Here is a 19,624-nt window from a genome sequence, read left to right on the forward strand (position 1 = left end):
GACCTGCTATGATTCTAAAAAACAGAATCCGTTGATAGGCATCACCTTCAGGTTTCTCAACTACAAAACACAATGCAAGGCAGATTACCTAACAGAGAAAGGGTTTAAGGTTGTCAGTATTTGGAAACAGGAGTGGGACAGTTTTGTTAAAACGGATAGGGAATGTGCAGCCTTTCTGAACAGAGCCGTGTTGCCAGAACTTTAGTTCCATGAGACACCCTTTTTGGAGGCAGAACGAATGCAGTGTGTCTGTACTATCAGGTTAAACAGGGTAAGAAAATACACTATTGATTTTACCAGCCTGTATCCTTTTTGTCAATAAAACTAAAGAATATCCGATCAGTCACCCCCACATCATCTATGAAGATTTAGGCCTGCTCTCTGATTTTTTCGGGCTTGTGAAAGTCAAGGTGTTCCCCCTGCGAAGACTCTTTTCCCCCATACTGCCTGTTAGGCTGCACGTAAATTCATGTTTCTGTTGTGTCACATGTGCGCCATAATGGGTCAGCAGGAGAAATGCGCCCATGATGATGGCGAGAGAGCCCTGGTGAGGACATGGTGTACCATAGAATTGGAAATGGCTATTGCTAAGTAGGGTTACCATATGGCTCCAGAAAAGGAGGACAGATTGAGCCAGTCTGGGTTTTACTTCCATTGCTTTCAATGGAAGCAAAACCTGGACTGGATCAATGTGTCCTCCTTTTTCTGGAGCCATATGGTAACCCTAGCTAAAGGGTACAAGGTAAGTGAAATCTACAGGTCTGGAATTTTGAACAGACATCTACATAACTCTTTGCAGACTGCATAAACATGCAACTACGTCAAAAGCAGGAAGGTTCGGGGTTTCCTTAGTGGTGTACTGATGCTGAACAACAAAACAGGCACATGGATGATTTCTGTCAGAAAGAAGTTGTGCTTGTAAGTGCTGATTAGATAACCGTGAAACCTGCAAAACGACAAATTGCAAAACTGTTCTTAAACTCTTTCTGGGGAAGTTTGGTCAAAGAAGAAATCTACCTACCACAAGCATCGTGAGAGACCCAGATGAGCTATATATGTACCTGTTTTCTCCTGAATACACAGTGTCGTCTTGTGATCTTATAGACAATGATGCAGCTTGAGCCATCTGGAAGTGCACAAAGGAACTTTTGTGTACCACTGGGTAACACTATCTTCATAGCCTCTTTTTCAACTGCGGATGCTCGGATAGAGCTGTACAGGGTTCTTGACGCTTTACAAGAACACTGTCTTTATCATGACACGGACTCTGTGGGCCCTGTTTACTAAGCTGCGTTGTAGGCGCACAAATGTTTTAGCGTGCGCTAACGATAGAGACACCCATAGGAATATAATTGGTGTCTCTATCGTTAGCGAGCGCTAATTTTTAGCATGCGCTAAAATGTTTGCATACCTACAACGTGGCTTAGTAAACAGGGGCCTGTGATTTTTATGAGCAAGAAGGGTGAGTGGGACCCTCCTTTGGGTGACTAGTTACTACTACTACTACTACTTATCATTTCTATAGTGCTACTAGACGTATGCAGTGCTGTACACTTGAACATGAAGAGACATTCCCTGCTCGACAGAGCTTACAATCTAATTTGGACAGATAAACAGGACAAACAAGAGATAAGGGAATATTAAAGTGAGGATGATAAAATAAGGGTTCTGAACAAGTGAATAAGGGTTAGGAGTTAAAAGCAGCATCAAAAAGGTGGGCTTTTAGCTTAGATTTGAAGACAGCCAGAGATGGAGCTTGACGTACTGGCTCAGGAAGTCTAGTTAGGTGAATTAATGAGTTAGATACCTAAGGGTGAGCATATCACAGAGTTTGCACGGCTCATCCTAAATCATACGGGTACAGGCTATCCAGCGAGGAGACCCGCCTGAAGGTAAAAGGAATCACACTCAACAGTGAAAACAGCGAGAAATAAATTTTTGCACTCTAAAGGAGCTAGTTATGGATTACGATCCAAGGGTGCCACTGGGTGAACAAATCAAAATATCCATCCAGCAAAAATGGATAGTCAGAAAAAAGGACCGATGACTCATTGAATCTCATGTACTTAAAAAAATTCAAAGGGTCACGTATGATAAACGGGTTTTCATTCAAAATATTAACACGTTGCCTTATGGCTACTGATTATGTCTACACTTCTTGTATAATGTGATCAAAAAATTCTTTGCATATGCTTTACTTAACTTTTTTTTTTAAATTGTATGCTTCCTAGATGGATACTATTAGAGCAAAGCCTTTGCTTAATTTTCCCTGTCAATAAAATATACATTTTCATTCACATGGTCTTCCCTACATTTGTCACATGTCCTGATGGGGAGGGGGCAGTGTACATGTATGGTGAGGTGGGACAGGGCACAGCATGATGTTAATCACTACCTTACCTTTTTTAAAGCAGTGGGATGTGGATTCTCACAGAGGAAGCAGCACATCGCTCCATCTCTGTTTTAAAATTCAACACCAGTTCTTTTGTCTATGTGGCCTTTAAATCCTAAAAAATGTAATTTTGTTTTTTCCCTGCATCAGTTAAAAAATGTCTTTTTTTGTTTGACGTCTTAAAAGCAAACAGCTCTTCAGGCACAAAAAGCAGGAGGGCTGTGAGAGGAGGGGCATAGCACATCGCATTCACACTAAAACAGCTGTCATTCAGCAATCAGCCTGCCATTCTTAAAAACAGATGGACCTAACTCAATCTAACTCAATCTTTAAAAGGTTAAGCTGCAGACATTCCTCCATGGCTGTAGGGGGCGGTGTCAGGGGCGTTTGACATCACTTCCCATTACGTGACCCCCATCCAAGATGGTGGCTAGTAGTGGAAAAGAGTAGTTACTCACCTGTAACAGGTGTTCTCCGAAGACAGCAGGCAATATATTCTCACTGATGGGTGACGTCACGTCGGCCCGGAGGACTTTCCAGCAAAGTCCATGACAAAGTCTAAAATGTCCCCCGTCGCGCGGGCGGACGCAGTGCGCATGCGTGCGTCCACTTTCCCGCCCGCCGCGCGGGCACATTCCTCAGTTAATTACAAGAATTAGAGGAATACAACTCCAAAGGGGAGGTGGGAGGGTTGTGAGAATATATTGCCTGCTGTCTTCGGAGAACACCTGTTACAGGTGAGTAACTACTCTTTCTCCAAAGACAAGCAGGCCAATATTCTCACTGATGGGGTATCCCTAGCCCCCAGGCTCACTCAACACAACAAAGAATGGTCAATTGGGTCCCGCAACGGCGAGGACAAAAACAAAATTGACCTGAAACCAAATTCAACTAACTGAGAGTGCAGCCTGGAACAGAATAAACATGGGCCTAGGGGGGTGGAGTTGGATTCTAAACCCCAAACAGACTCTGCAGCACCGACTGCCCAAACCGACTGTCGCGTCGGCTATGCTGCTGAAGGCAGTAATGTGATGTGAATGTGTGGATCGAAGCCCACGTCGCAGCTTTGCAAATCTCTTCTATGGTGGCTGACTTTAGATGAGCCACCGACGCAGCCATGGCTCTAACATTATGAGCCGTGACATGACCGTCCAAAGTCAGCCCGGCTTGGGCGTAAGAGAAGGAAATGCAATCTGCTAGCCAATTAGAGATGGTGCGTTTTCCGACAGCAACTCCCCTCTTGTTGGGATTAAAAGAAACAAACAGATGGGCGGACTTTCTGAAGGGGCGCGTCCGCTCCACGTAACAGGCCAGTGCTCTTTTACAGTCCAAAGTGTGCAACTTGCTTTCGCCCGGGCTCAAGTGAGGAGGGGGAAAGAATGTTGGCAAGACAATTGACTGGTTCAGATGGAACTCCGACACCACCTTCGGTAGAAACTTTGGGTGGGTGCGGAGGACTACTCTGTCATGATGAAAGACAAGGAATGGTGCATGAACTACCAGGGCTTGAAGCTCACTGACCCTACGAGCTGAAGTAACAGCCACCAAGAAAATGACCTTCAAGGTCAAGTACTTCAGATGGCAGGAATCCAGTGGCTCGAAAGGAGTTGTCATCAGCTGGGTGAGAACGACATTGAGATCCCATGGCACTGGAGGAGGTTTGATAGGGGGCTTTGACAAAAACAAACCTCTCATGAAACGCATGACTAAAGGCTGTCCAGAAATCGGCAAGCCATCAACATGTGAATGATAAGCACTGATAGCGCTAAGGTGAACTTTGACCGAGTTAGTCTTAAGACCAGACTCGGATAAATGCAGAAGGTACTCAAGCAAGGTCTGTGCAGGACAAGAGAAAGGATCTAAACCGTTACTGTCACACCAGACGGCAAACCTCCTCCATTTAAAAGAGTAACACTTATGTGTGGAATCTTTCCTGGAAGCAAACAGAACTCTGGAGACACCCTCAGAGAGACCAAAGGAGGCAACCTCTATGCTCGCAACATCCAGGCCGTGAGAGCTAGAGACCGGAGGTTGGGATGTAGAAGCGCCCCCTCGTTCTGAGTAATGAGGGTCGGAAAACAGTCCAATCTCCATGGCTTCTCTGACGAAAGTTCCAGGAGAAGGGGAAACCATATCTGACGGGGCCAAAAGGGCGCTATCAGAATCATGGTCCCCTGGTCCTGCTTGAGTTTCAGGAGAGTCTTCCCCACTAAAGGGATGGGAGGATAAGCATACAGGAGTCCTGTCCCCCAAGAAAGGAGGAAGGCATCCGACGCTAGTCTGCCGTGGGCCTGAAGTCTGGAACAGAATTGAGGGACCTTGTGAGTGTCCTGGGAAGCAAAAAGATCTATCGATGGAGTTCCCCAAACTCGAAAGATCTTTTTGACAATAGTCATGTTCAAGGACCACTCGTGAGGCCGCATAACTCTGCTCAGCCTGTCGGCCAGACCGTTGTGTACACCGGCTAGATAAGTGGCTTGGAGAAACATTCCGTTTTGATAAGCCCATAGCCACATCTGCACGGCCTCCTGGCACAGAGGACGAGATCCGGTCCCGCCTTGCTTGTTGGTATAATACATTGCCACTTGATTGTCTGTCTGAATGAGAACAATTTTGTTGGCTAGCCGATCTCTGAAGGCCCTCAGAGCGTTCCAGATTGCTCGCAATTCCAGGAGATTGATCTGGAGATGCCTCTCCTGAAGAGACCAAGCTCCTTGAGTGTGAAGCCCATCTACATGCGCTCCCCACCCGAGGAGGGATGCATCCGTCGTCAGCACTTTTTGAGGCTGAGGAATTTGAAATGGGCGTCCCAAGACCAGATTGGATCGAATGGTCCACCAACTGAGGGAATTTCGAAAATTGGTGGACAGCCGGACAACATCCTCTAGATTCCCTGTGGCTTGAAACCACTGAGAAGCTAGGGTCCATTGAGCCGATCTCATGTGTAGGCGTGCCATGGGTGTCACATGAACTGTGGAGGCCATGTGGCCAAGCAATCTCAACATCTGCCGAGCTGTGATCTGCTGAGATGCTTGCACTTTGGAAACCAGAGACAGAAGTCTGTCTGCTCTGGGTCCTGGGAGATAAGCACAAGCTGTCTGTGTGCACAACAGAGCTCCTATGAATTCCAATTTTTGTACAGGGACGAGATGGGACTTGGGGTAATTGATGACAAAGCCCAGCATCTCTAGCACCTGAATAGTCATCCGCATAGACTGCAAAGTTTCTTGCGGGGAGGTGTTCTTCACCAGCCAATCGTCCAGATAAGGGAACACATGCACTCCCAGTCTGCGTAGCGACGCTGCCACAACTGCCAGGCACTTTGTAAAAACCCTGGGTGCAGACGCCAAGCCAAAAGGCAAAACACAGTACTGAAAGTGCTGTGTTCCCAGCCGAAACCGAAGATACTTCCTGTGAGCTGGAAGTATCGGTATGTGAGTGTAAGCATCCTTTAAGTCCAGAGAGCATAGCCAATCGTTTTTCTGAATCATGGGAAGAAGAGTGCCCAGGGAAAGCATCCTGAACTTTTCTTTGACCAGATATTTGTTCAGGGCCCTTAGGTCTAGGATGGGACGCATCCCCCCTGTTTTCTTTTCCACAAGGAAATACCTGGAATAGAATCCCAGCCCTTCCTGCCCTGGTGGTACGGGCTCGACCGCATTGGCGCTGAGAAGGGCGGAGAGTTCCTCTGCAAGTATCTGCTTGTGGTAGGAGCTGAAAAACTGAGCTCCTGGTGGGCGATTTGGAGGTTTGGAAATCAAATTGAGGGTGTACCCGCACCGGACTATTTGAAGAACCCACTGGTCGGAGGTTACGAGAGGCCACCTTTGGTGAAAAAATTTTAACCTCCCCCCGACCGGCAGATCGTTCGGCACAGGTACTTTGACTTCGGCTATGCTCTGCTGGAGCCAGTCAAAAACCCGTCCCTGGTTTTTCCTGGGGAGCTGCAGGGGGCTGCTTCGGTGCCCGCTGCTGACGAGAGCGAGCGGGCTGGGGTCGAGCCTGAACCGGCTGACGGGAATAAGGAGTGTACCTACGATTTCTAGAAGCGTAGGGAGCACTTCTCTTTCCCTTAAAAAACTTCCTAGCAGTGGAAGTGGTTGCAGAAGGCGCCCGGCGGGAGAGAGAATCCATAGCGTTGTCACGCTGGTAGAGATGATCAATCATCTCTTCAACCTTCTCTCCAAAAAGGTGATCCCCCCGGCATGGGATATCTGCTATTTTCCGCTGAGTTCTTTCCTCCAGGTTAGAGGCACGCAGCCATGAGAGCCTGCGCATCGCTATACCTTGAGCGGAAAAGCGAGATGTCACATCGCAAGTGTCAAAAATGCCCCTGGACAGGAACTTGCGACACGCCTTCTGCTGCCTGATCACTTGGCGAAAGGGTTCAGCTTTCTCCTCAGGGAGTGTATCTACTAAACTCTCAAGTTGCCTCACAGAGTTCCGTAAATGCACACTCGTGAAGAGTTGGTAAGACTGGATTTTGGAAGCGAGCAGACCAGCCTGATACGCCTTCCTCCCAAAAGAGTCCAGAGTTGCATTTTCTCGCCCCGGGGGCGCCGAGGAGAAATTTCTGGAACTCTTGGCTCTTCTGAGGGCAGAATCCACCACCGCTGAATCATGAGGCAATTGGGTCTGCATGAGACTGGGTTCCCCGTGGATCCTATATTGGGATTCAGCTTTTTTAGGGACGGTTGGACTTGAAAAAGGCTTCTCCCAGTTCCTCAGCATAAGTTCCTTAAGAGTCTCATGAAAAGGAACTGTGGCAGAAGATGAAGGTGGAGATGGATAATCCAGAACCTCAAGCATTTTGGCTCTGGGCTCGTCCACAATTTCCACGGGGAAGGGGATGGCCTCAGACATCTCCCGAACAAAAGATGAAAAAGACAAGCTCTCGGGAGGAGACAGCTGCCTTTGTGGCGAGGGAGTGGAGTCAGATGGAATGCCTTGAGAATCCTCGCCAGAGAACTCCCCATACATTCCTTCGTCATCCTCGGATGAGGTATCACCAGATGGGGCTAAAAGCTCAGACAGAGCCGCCCGAATCTGAGCCCGTCTCGACGAAGAGGCTTGATGGCCTCTATGATGGTGCCGAGAAGTTGATGGTCCCTGAGGCTCCGGGGAAGCTTCCTGCTCCGATGTCTCGGGAGAGTCAACTTGGGAAGTCAAAGGCACCGGCACCGGAGACGGCACCGGTGAGACAGACCTCACCACAGGCTGAAGGCCTGATGCAGGAACATCCGGCATCGGCAATGTCGACACCTTCGACGCCGTCGGCACCGGTGCCTCTGAAAGCATCGACACCGGCCCCGTCGACGCCGTCGGCACCGACAACCTCGATGCCGATTGCCACTGCTGTATCATGTTCAAGAAAAATGGGAACATGGCCTGCATACTCTCATCCAGAGCTGGTGTCGGAAAAGGCTGCGGGGTCGGTTGAGGTGTCAGAGGCAAAGTCTGCTGAGGTTGGGGAGTGGGGACTCGGCTGCCAGCGACCCCACGCGTCGGAACCTCAGTAATAGAGGGAGAGCGATCCTCTCGGCACCGACGCTTCTCGGGTATCGAGTGCATCGATGACCCGGAGCTCCCGGTGCCGTGTCTTGAAGGAGATCGACGACGATGCTTCTTGGCCTTCGCCCGACGCATGTCATCGAGACTCCTCGGCACCGGAGAGGAGGACGTGGAATCCACACGTCTCCTCGGGGCCGGGTCCGACGCAGGACGGTCCCGGGGGGCCTGCACAGCAGGAGGCGCCGAGGCGGGTGGAGACCCACTCGATGCATCACTGCTCCCAGCGTGCATGGGTCTAAAGGCAGCCTGTCCCCTGTCTCCCGGTGCCGACGCCTCCTTCGACGTCGACTTCGACGACGCCGGCCTCGAAGACATCATCCTCGACGGCACCGACTTCACCGGCACCGACTTGCCCGGCGCCGGTTTGGAGGGCGCCGACTTAGACGACGCCGACGGCGCCGACGTCGACGGCGCCGACGCCGAAGCACCGGGCCCAAAAATCTTTTCTCTCTGGGCGTCTCGAGAGAGCAGTGTCCGCTTCTTCATGGCGAGACACAATTTACAACTCTCCGAGCGGTGGTCCGGCCCAAGGCACTGAATACACCACGAGTGTGTATCAGTGCCAGAGATGGCCCGATGGCAGCGGGCACAAGGCTTGAAGCCGCTGGGCGTCTTCGTTGACATCTCGGGAAAAATTGTCCCTGCCAAATCAAAAGACGCGATTGTGTCTAGAAAAATAATGACACAGAAAAAGAAAAGAAAAAGACGGGAAAAAATACCCGACCGAGCGATTTAAATAAAATCGCAGACTAAAATAAAGGAAACTTATAAACGAAACACAATCTAAGATAACAAAAAAAGGATACTTCGCTTTTTTCTTTCTTCACCTCCGGGCACAGGAGGAACACGAAGACGAACTCGTCGAGCTCCGTGTCACCTCAGACGCGGAGAAGAAAAAACTGAGGAATGTGCCCGCGCGGCGGGCGGGAAAGTGGACGCACGCATGCGCACTGCGTCCGCCCGCGCGACGGGGGACATTTTAGACTTTGTCATGGACTTTGCTGGAAAGTCCTCCGGGCCGACGTGACGTCACCCATCAGTGAGAATATTGGCCTGCTTGTCTTTGGAGAATAGGAAGTGATGTGATGTGTCCAGTGGTAGCCTCCATCTTGGAAAAGGGATGTGGCTATGATGTCACTTTCCATGGCATCACCAAAAGGGGTGGGGTTTGGGGCAAGGTTATAGAAAAGGGCGTGGGTTTGGGATGGGGCTATGCAAATAAGGTGAGATAATGGCTGTGGTTAAGCAAAAGGGGTGGTGCTATGATATTACATCAAGTCCAAAGGAGTAGGGCTTGGGTGGGGCTTTGATATTACATCAAGTCAAAGGGGGTGGGGTGATGTCAAAGGGGGTGGGCATGTCTTGGGCAGGGCATGGGCATGTCTTCACTTGGTTGAGAACCCAGAAGTGGGCATGGCACATGTCAAAGTCAATTAGTTTGACAAATGCCGGTGAGATACACTACTGATGCAGCTTTTCAAAAGATATCCAAATATTTGCATTACATTCTAAAGATTTCTGGAGTATAATTTTTTACTTGGCTCTTATGGGTCAGGATGAGTGGATACATGGAACAAGCACTGCTGTAATTACTATTTATGATAGATGTAAACATTAAAGAGCCTACTTTGACCGACTGTACAATAGTTTTTTATATTAATCTAATCTAAAATTTATAGACCACTAGTCCCAGGGTAGGGTTCAAGGCAGTTTACAAAAATAAGATAACTCAGACAAAATGAGGAATACAAAAAACCCCAATATAATAATAAACTATAACCTAAAATTTATCAAACAAAAATGTTTTCAGTTTTTTACGTAATTGTATGTAATTCAACTCAGATCTGATAGATGTAGGCAGAGCGTTCCAGAAAGTGAATGCTCAGAATGAAAACAAGGCCTCAAAATGGCATTTTAATTGAACGCCATTGAACGAAGGAAGTTTCAGTAAACAACTTCTTAAAATATTTAGAAGGCAACAAATACATAAGTGATACAATAATAAAGCAGCATATTGCAAGAATTTGATTCCATTATATACTTTGTAAGACAATGAGATAGATAAGCCTATGTTAGTAATTTGCAACATGATAGTTAATGCAAGAGGCAGAGTATTCCATCAAAAAAATATGACAGTGTCTCAATATGTTAAGAAACTTCACTGGCTTCCACTTAAGGCACACATTGCCTTTAAATCTGTTTGTATAAATTTTCAGGTATTGTATGGTAATCCCTCAGAAATGCATATTCAAATGTTTTCACATCTTTATTTTTCCTCATCTAGATTGTGTAATAGCTTTTTTTCTATGGATTTTTTCGCAAAATCTTAACTACGCATCCTTGAGGTACAGTCAAATTTTTTTTTGTAAAATTGCATTTATAAAGCATTTGTCATGCACAATTTATCTATTTGTTCATAGCTAATGAGCTACTTTGTATAATTTTCTTTATTCACAGTAGCTCATTAACTTGAATTTGTGCACTTAACATCATATACAATAAATTATGTGTAATAAATGTGATTTTGGTAAGAAAGAAAAACTATGCACATTAAAATGTTTATTTGTTAGAAATGTTTTAATACATGCAGTCCTATTTAGACATTCCATCACACCGTAGTACATTGATCTCTTCTGTATTGTACATAAGTACATAAGTAGTGCCATACTGGGAAAGACCAAAGGTCCATCTAGCCCAGCATCCTGTCACCGACAGTGGCCAATCCAGGTCAAGGGCACCTGGCACGCTCCCCAAACGTAAAAACATTCCAGACAAGTTATACCTAAAAATGCGGAATTTTTCCAAGTCCATTTAATAGCGGTCTATGGACTTGTCCTTTAGGAATCTATCTAACCCCTTTTTAAACTCCGTCAAGCTAACCGCCCGTACCACGTTCTCCGGCAACGAATTCCAGAGTCTAATTACACGTTGGGTGAAGAAAAATTTTCTCCGATTCGTTTTAAATTTACCACACTGTAGCTTCAACTCATGCCCTCTAGTCCTAGTATTTTTGGATAGCGTGAACAGTCGCTTCACATCCACCCGATCCATTCCACTCATTATTTTATACACTTCTATCATATCTCCCCTCAGCCGTCTCTTCTCCAAGCTGAAAAGCCCTAGCCTTCTCAGCCTCTCTTCATAGGAAAGTCGTCCCATCCCCACTATCATTTTCGTCGCCCTTCGCTGTACCTTTTCCAATTCTACTATATCTTTTTTGAGATACGGAGACCAGTACTGAACACAATACTCCAGGTGCGGTCGCACCATGGAGCGATACAACGGCATTATAACATCCGCACACCTGGACTCCATACCCTTCCTAATAACACCCAACATTCTATTCGCTTTCCTAGCCGCAGCAGCACACTGAGCAGAAGGTTTCAGCGTATCATCGACGACGACACCCAGATCCCTTTCTTGATCCGTAACTCCTAACGCGGAACCTTGCAAGACGTAGCTATAATTCGGGTTCCTCTTACCCACATGCATCACTTTGCACTTGTCAACATTGAACTTCATCTGCCACTTGCACGCCCATTCTCCCAGTCTCGCAAGGTCCTCCTGTAATCGTTCACATTCCTCCTGCGACTTGACGACCCTGAATAATTTTGTGTCATCGGCGAATTTAATTACCTCACTAGTTATTCCCATCTCTAGGTCATTTATAAATACATTAAAAAGCAACGGACCCAGCACAGACCCCTGCGGGACCCCACTAACTACCCTCCTCCACTGAGAATACTGGCCACGCAATCCTACTCTCTGCTTCCTATCTTTCAACCAGTTCTGTGTCTGAAGAAGGGATGCATGTAGGCAGCAGAGGCTGCTGTGTGCAGGAGAGTAGCTGCAGACTTCAATTGGATCTTTAACTGTTTTCTCTTATGCTAGAGGGGAAACCCAAATATGGCACTTTCCATTCTCATTAACATAGGCAGCCGTGACACCCTGCCTCAGCCCCTTGCACTCTGCACACAAATTAATAAATAATGACACATACAAATGATCATTAGATGGAACAACTTGACCGCAGCTTTATTAAAACAAACAACCAAAACCAAGATACACAAGCCAGATTGCAAGCTCTTAAAATCTATGAATAACGTATCCGTCCACCGCCATAAGCAAGACTGACCAATGTGCTATATGCTGTACCCAGGACGCTTCCACTGCGCAGCAAGGTGTGTCCAATCCAGATGCAGTAAATCCTGCTACACCAAGCCATAACTTGATGAAAATAGTGATACTCCAATCATCCAGGCTCGGGTATTCCCGCCATCCAAGCTGCGACATGCATAGAAGAAAAGAAACATGATGTTGAAGCAAGGGTTGGGCATGAGGGTATGCTGTTCTCATCTGACACCTCAGGGACAGAGAGGGCTCTTCCGGTAAGCTGTAGGCTTTTAAGCCCATGCCTCTTCCCTTCCCAACAGGGAGCCCTGCTTTGGTGCGAAAACTCTTTTCCGGCCACCAGGGCTCCCTGCCTGTTTCCAGCTTATCCTCCTCCCAGCCAGGGCATGGGCGTATGGGTGCATGGCGCCATGTTAAGGGCAGCTTTGTGCACTGTGGCCCTCAGCCTTGTTAATTTTCTTTTGTAACGTCCTAAGGTAAGACCATGGACTGAGGAACTGTGATAATTTCTCAAGTGTGACTAATAGTTCTTATTTATAAAACTTTTTTCTCAAGGAGAGAGAAGACTGTATCTCTTAAGATCTTTCTTTTGAGAGTCTAGAGGGCAGCTGAAATCTATACAGCTGCCCACTCTGATAGTTTTCAAGGGAGAAGGAGCTTTCATCCTGGCTTTTCTAGTTTTACACCATTGCAAAGGGGTCTGTACCTATGCGTTATTCAAACTTAATTAAAAGGAGAAGAATCAAATCTGTAAAGGAACAGAGTAATATAGTCATTGAATTTCACATACCAAGCAGTGTCCTAAGACACTCCTACCACCTGACATTAGGTTATCCTGCATTAGGAACATGAGAACATAAGATGTGCCGGGAGCTCCTTAGGTTACTGGGATAGCTTCAGGAGGCACAAGCTGTCGCATTGCAGGGAGGCCTCCCGGGTGCTAGAGATGACTATTGTAAGCTTAAGAGACAAATTAATGAGGTGTTAAATCAAAGGGCCCTGCAGGATGTTCAGCTTTATAAATATAACCTACATCGGTGGGGAAACAAGGCGGGAAAGCTGCTGGCCACGATGATTTGGAGCAGAACTGCTAAAAATCTCATCACGCGCATTAGGGCCCGGTCAGGGAATCTGCTTTCTAAAGGAGAGGACATTCAGAAAGCCTTTGTTGATTTTTACAAATCATTGTATGATGCTGGCCATGTGATAGGTGTGGCACGGGACGGGGGTCTCTAGTTCATCAATTCCTGGAGTGTGTGATGCTCAAGGATTACTGGCCCAAAGTCATTGCTGTCCTGGAAGATGTTTCAGCAGGCTGTTATAAATAGTCTTATGGGGCTCTGCTGCAGAATCAGGGCCTCAACAGTAATTCATGTAAATTTGTTCTACTGGCGTTACTATTGGCCAAAAAGGTAATTTTGCAGAACTGGACAAGTCAACTTGCCCACCTTTAGAGCAATGGTATGGCCATATGCGTCAGATGGCAGACTGGGAGGACCGGAAGAGCTCAATTTTGACCCGATGGTCCTCCTTGGAGTATAGTGGCTTGTTGAGGCGTTGTTTGGAGTGACTGCCTGCTATGCCTTCGATCACCGCCTCTGCTACTATTGTGTAATTTCTGGACACAGGGAGGGCTGGGGGGGTAATTGGGAAGGAGGAGGGGGCGGGGTGGGATCTTCTGTTTTCTTTCCTTATCTTCCTATTAGTTAAAAGGCAAGTAGAGCATTGAAATGGGCTTTGTGAAAATGTTTGATGATACTACATTTTATAACATTTGAATTGTATGTTAATTCTTAATATTTTATAGTCCGATTTGACTGTGAGTTGGCTCTGTTTCTGCGATACTTGTTCATAATAAAAAGTTTTTTTTTTTAAAGAACATAAGATGTGCCATACCAAGTCACACCAAAGGTCCATCAAGCCCAGCATCCTGTCTCTGGCACTGGCTAATTCAGGGCACAAGTACCCCACAGGATCCCAGAGAGAAGATCCATACTTTATTGCTCACACCTAGAGATAAGCAGAAACTTTTCTCATGTTTGTTGGCAAATAATGGTTTATGGACTTTATGAACTTGAGTACATCTTGCAGTAACAAATTTCAGTGACACAATTTGAGTAAAATAAATAAATTATATATATATATATATATATATATATATATATATATATATATATATATATATATATATATACTTTCCTTGATTTGTTTTAAACTAGTAAAAAAGGCCCGTTTCTGTTTGTAAGGAAACGGGCGCTAGCAATGGTTTTTTGGGGTTTTTTTTGGTATCTGTAGAGTTGTTAGTAAAGTGTGTGTGTTTGAGTGTGTGTCACAGTGAGACACAGAGAGTGGAAAAGAGTGTGTGTGTGTGTGTGTGTGTGTGTGTGTGACACAGAGCTACAGTGTGCCAGAGTATGTGTCTGCGTGTGTGCATGACCCCCTCATTCTGTCAGATGTGCAGTTACCCCCACCTTTTGTGTTTGAAGTTCTGGGACCACAGGGGCGAGCAGTGAGTCTGAGTGTGAGTGTGTGTGTGTGTGTGTGAGAGTGTGTCTGTCTCTGTGTGTATTTGTGTGTGTGCATGACCCCTTCCTTCTGTCCGTGTTGCAGGGTCGTCCCCTCCCCCCCATGTGTTTGTATTTTCAGTAACTTTTCCTTGTTTTAATCCTGCGATTGTGCTCTTTTGTCCATGCCCTCCATCCATCCATGTGTAACATTTGTCCTCTCCCCTTTCCCTCTCATTCTGTTCTCTCCCCCCTCTCCATGTGTTTTTGTCTGTCTCCCCTTGAAGTTCCAGGCCCCTCTCTTTTCCTCCCCCCCTCCCTGCATGTGAGAGAGAACATGTGTGTGTGTCAGACAGAGAGTGTGTGTGTTTGAGAGTGTGTGTCACACAAAGAGTGAAAGACTGTGTGTTGTGTGTGTGTGTATGACCCCTTCCTTCTGTCTGAGGTGCAGGGTAGTTCCCCCTCCCCCCCCCCCCTGGTTTTTCAGTTCCTTTTCTTTTTTTTTTTTTAATCTCGTGATTGTGCTCTTTTTATTTTTTTCCTGCCCTTTCTCTCCCATAAGTGTACCTGCTGTTAGGAAAGTTGGTCCGTCTGCTAGGCTTCAAGCAGCTTGCGTTATAGTCGACCCCTGCTGATACGCTGGAGGCTGTGTCTTCACCTTTGCTTTTGTTTTGTTAGTGCGGGTCCAGAGGGCTGTTCAGCTTCCTGCTGCTTGCTGAGGTGCCCGGAGCCTGTGTGTTCACTTTTTTTTTTTTTTTTTTTGGTTAGTACAGGACTGGAGGGCGATTCAGCTTCCTGCAGCTTGCAGTGTGGTCGAGGGCCCCTGCTGAGTTGCCCGGAGGCTCTCTCTTCACCCTTTTGGGTTTTTTGTTTTTTTTTGTTACTGTGGGTCTGGTGCCTTTTTTTTTTCTTTTTTTTTTGCACGTGCCAGCAGCCAGTTCCTGCGTTCAGCTGTGTTTGTTGACGTCATTGAGTTCGATGCTGCCTAGTAGACCACCTGCTGAGGGAGCCACGGTCCCAAGCATTAGAACGTTGGAGGTGAGTTTTATTATATAGGATATGCTATCTATTAGTTTCATGGAGTGTCCCCTCACCTTCGTGTAACAGTAAGGGAAAATATATGGTAGATGGTTGTATGTATTTTTCCTCTTGCTGTTCCTAATAGTACACCAGTGTCTGTACTAGCTGGTGGCTGGCAGCCTTCTTTTCTGCCAGCCAATAGGAGTGAGTTTTTGGTGGATTTCACCAGCAATCTGTTTCAGAATTTTGTTTCAAGCTATATGCAGACCTAGGGTCACTAGGCTGCACTTTTGACCTGCTGTTTTTTCCTCTATGTTTCCAGCACCCATTCTAGTGCACGAGGTACTCAGACCTTCTGGTACCAGATCCTTCCAGACCTCAATTTCTGGTAGTTTCTAGAAGAGGAGCCTAGAAGCAGAGATGAGTTGGACTTTCTGAAGGAGTGTTGCCAGTGGCAGTAGTATACTCCCCCGAAGAAGATTTAAACTCTGACTTTTGCCACCCAAAAAAACTAGTCTTTGGAACCTCTCCTGTCACTGACCATACCTGTCAAGAGAGAGTCCCATTCCTGCCAATGCCTGAAGCTGGCTCCAATGAGAGAGAGGGAGAGAGAGAATCAGCCCATCTATACCCAACCGGTTAGACATTTGTGAACTTGCAACACATAAGCAAGTATCTCCCCCCTCAAAACCGCCTTTGATGCATCCCAAAACAGTATAGGTATCGACTGATGTTGGGGATTAAAGGCCTCGTAGTCCTTCCACTTAAATATTAACAAATCATGGAAAGTGGTATCATAATAAAGATCTGGGGGGAACTGCCATGGCAGAGAGTGCCCTCTGTTTCCTAAAGGATTCCAACGCAACCATACCAAAGCATGATCTGAGATTTAATTGGTAAGCATCAATGTCTGCAGAGCTAATATAAGAGAACAAAGATTGAAGACCAATAAGTAATCTATGTGGGATTGAGTACTATGGGCTCTGGAGAGATAATCCCGGGTCATAGGGTGTAATGTCCTCCAGATATCTAAGTTCAGGGCCCCATTAAGCAGTGGTATTCCTTTAGTCAAATCAATCCGATCAGACCTTCCAGAATTGGATTTATCCAAAGAAAGATCCGACACTATATTGAAATGTCCCCCCAGTATTAAAGGGCAATCAACCAGAGAAGCTAATTCCTTAATAAGGGTAGCAAAGAAATGTCAGTCATAAACATTGGGGGCATAGGCATTACATAGAGTCAGCTGTTGTTGGTCTATTGTCATGTGAACTATCACCTAACGGCCATTCAAACCAACGATCTGCTTGTGAATTTGGATATCCAGTGATTTATGGAATAGAATAATGCAACCTGCCTTTTTCTTAGTAGTAGGGAAAGCCACATAAATACCCACCCACCAGTTTTTAAATTTGGTGTGTTCAATATCATCTAAATGTGTTTCTTGCAGCATTGCTATTGATATGTGTTTTCTATAGACGACTTGTAGACTTTTGCTGCACTTAATTGGGAAGGACACCTCTCCTACATTCCATGATACAATTTTAATATTCAAGTAACCCCCAATTTACCTTGGGACCAGTCTAGATGAACAAATACAAAGTACAGAGGGAGGTGTCCCAGCCCATCACTCTCTCCAACCACATCAAGGAAACAAACCATGTGAAAGGGATACATAGCATTTTAAAATGTTAATTAATTTTAAATTTGTAAATGTTTTGTCTTTTAATTATCTCCATGATAGGCTTCCGTGTGGGGAACCAGCAAAAAAAGGTGGGACTGAGAATGGGAAAGGGAATCCCTATCCAAGAGAACAAAGCGACAAGCAACCAGTGCCCACTGCTTTCCCTCCCCCCCCCCCCCCCCCCCCCCCCCCCGGCCTCCTCTACAACCCTAAAGAGGTCAGACAAGCCAGGGAGTGACTAATGCTACCATCACAGGCAGTGGGCACAGGCAGTGGGCGAGTAGCACTACTACTTCCTGGCTGCAAGTGGAAGTCTCTGGAAAATTTGTTCAGCTGCACATGGAGGTCCCCACAGTAGTCAGGTGACCTCTGATGCTGCTGGCCTCTGTGTGTGTCAGACATTGTGAGCCTACATCAGCCTGGGCAGAGAGGGCTTAGTTCCAGGAAGGCTATCCCTGCAGACCTTTCACAACAGTGTCAGCCCATCTCTGCCATGAAGCTGCACCAGGTCCTGCAGCCCTGGCAGCTGGAGATAAGTGAGCAGCACTAATGGAGGGGTTATGGGCAACTTGGTCAGGCTGTGGGAGCAGGACTTCGCTGAACACAACATGTACATGTGACAACTTGAGTCCTCCTCACTTCACTCAGAACAGTCGCACTAGTTTGTTGCTAAATTAGGAGAAGGACACTGGCTTGCTTCTGATTGGGCCCAGACTTTTAGTCCTAACTCAGCTGTTTCTGGGACTGGAAGTTCAGGCCCAATCAGCTGCAAGCTAGTGTCTGACATCACTTGGAAACCCTAGTCCTGCCCCCCCAACCCCCTGAGTATGATTGGACGAGGAAGTATACCATTAGCCTCTCACCTACACAGAGTCCTCTGAGGTGCAGATGTATGGAAAATACTTTAAAAATAAAATTTTATTTTATAAATTTGAACTCCGTTACTAAATATAAAAATATAGCTAATTGTAACTCATTACAAGTAAAAAGTATGACAAAAAAAATTGAACTTGTTACAAGTAAAAGTACTGCCAATTGTACTTAAGTACTATAACGAAGTACAAGTACTTCATTACTACCCATCTCTACCCCTAACCACCTATCAAAAGTGAGTGAATTAGATGGAAGCTAGGAAAGAATGGGCTCCTTACTGCTGTGAGCTCTCGGGCACTGCCCTATTTTTCCAATGGTCAGTCCGCCCCTGCCTCCCACTTATATTGCAATTTGTCCCTCACAGGTCTCCCATTAAACCCTCTCTCTCCCCCTCAATCGGTTCAAAATACTGCTGCATGACTTATTTTCTGCCAGTGTTGCTACACTCACATAACCCCTCTTCTCAAGTCACTTCATTGGCTCCCTATCTGTTTCCGTATACAGTTCAAACGACTCTAACTGGCTTACAAGTGCATTCATTCTGTAGCTACTCAGTGTCTCTCCTCTTTTCTCTCCCTGCACCCCTTCCCAGGAACTCCATTCATCAAGTAAGTCACTCTTCTCTGTGTCCTTCTCCTCCAGGGCCGACTCCAGACTCCATTCCTTCCATCTTGCTGCGCTGACACCTTGAATAGACTTCTTAAGTCTGTTTGTGAAGCTCTCTCTCTCTGGCCCTGTTCAGATCCAGGTTAAAAGCCCACCTTTTTGAGGCTGCTTTTAATTGTTAACCCCTTATTCACCTATTCAGTACTCGTGTTGTTTTAATCATTCCCATAATAAATTAAACTTCCTAATCTCTTATCTGTCCTGTTTGTCTGTCTTGAATAGTTTGTAAGCTCTGTTGAGTAGAGACTGTCTCTTGTATGTTTGTGTACAGCTCTGTGTGCACCTAGTAGCAATATAGAAATGATAAGTAGTAGTATTATTGGCCTTCGTGTTTTAACAGACTCCTCCAATGACATATGTAATACAGCAATAATGCAGATTCCAGTGAACCCTCTGTGGTTTGAGATGGATTCTGGGATTACAGAACAGAATTTTGGGGTACTGAGGGTATGTGTGGTGGGGTGGTGGGAGAATCTTTTCCAAGGCCCTACACCACTACTTGCTTATTGTCACTTTCCATGATCTCCCTTTCTCGGTGACAGGGTAGTTCAGAAATACATCCACAGCACACAGTGATGTAAACTGAACTCCCACTTTACTGGTTAACTTCGGCAACTAACTTGGTCCAGTACCTTCTTAGAAGACACCGTGGAAAATAGTTAAGAGTTTCATCAGTGGTTTAACTAACAGATCCTCAGCCTCACTCCTGCTTAGTTTCTATTTACTACAAACACCTTCTTTCTTTTTACCATACTTGGTACTCCTCTGTGTCTTCATTAAAGA

General features: G+C 46.1%; 1 long non-coding RNA gene across 1 annotated transcript; it reads right to left on the bottom strand.

The window, feature by feature from the left end:
- Positions 1-11,997: 11,997 nt before the first annotated feature.
- Positions 11,998-15,291, bottom strand: LOC115461540. Its single transcript, XR_003940725.1, has 3 exons — positions 15,166-15,291; positions 13,991-14,104; positions 11,998-12,247 (listed from the first exon to the last, which is right to left on the bottom strand). It is a non-coding gene; the product is annotated as an uncharacterized LOC115461540 (long non-coding RNA).
- Positions 15,292-19,624: the final 4,333 nt, after the last annotated feature.

The sequence above is a fragment of the Microcaecilia unicolor genome, chromosome 2 (assembly GCF_901765095.1).
Source record: "Microcaecilia unicolor chromosome 2, aMicUni1.1, whole genome shotgun sequence".
Taxonomy (NCBI): Eukaryota; Metazoa; Chordata; class Amphibia; order Gymnophiona; family Siphonopidae; genus Microcaecilia; species Microcaecilia unicolor.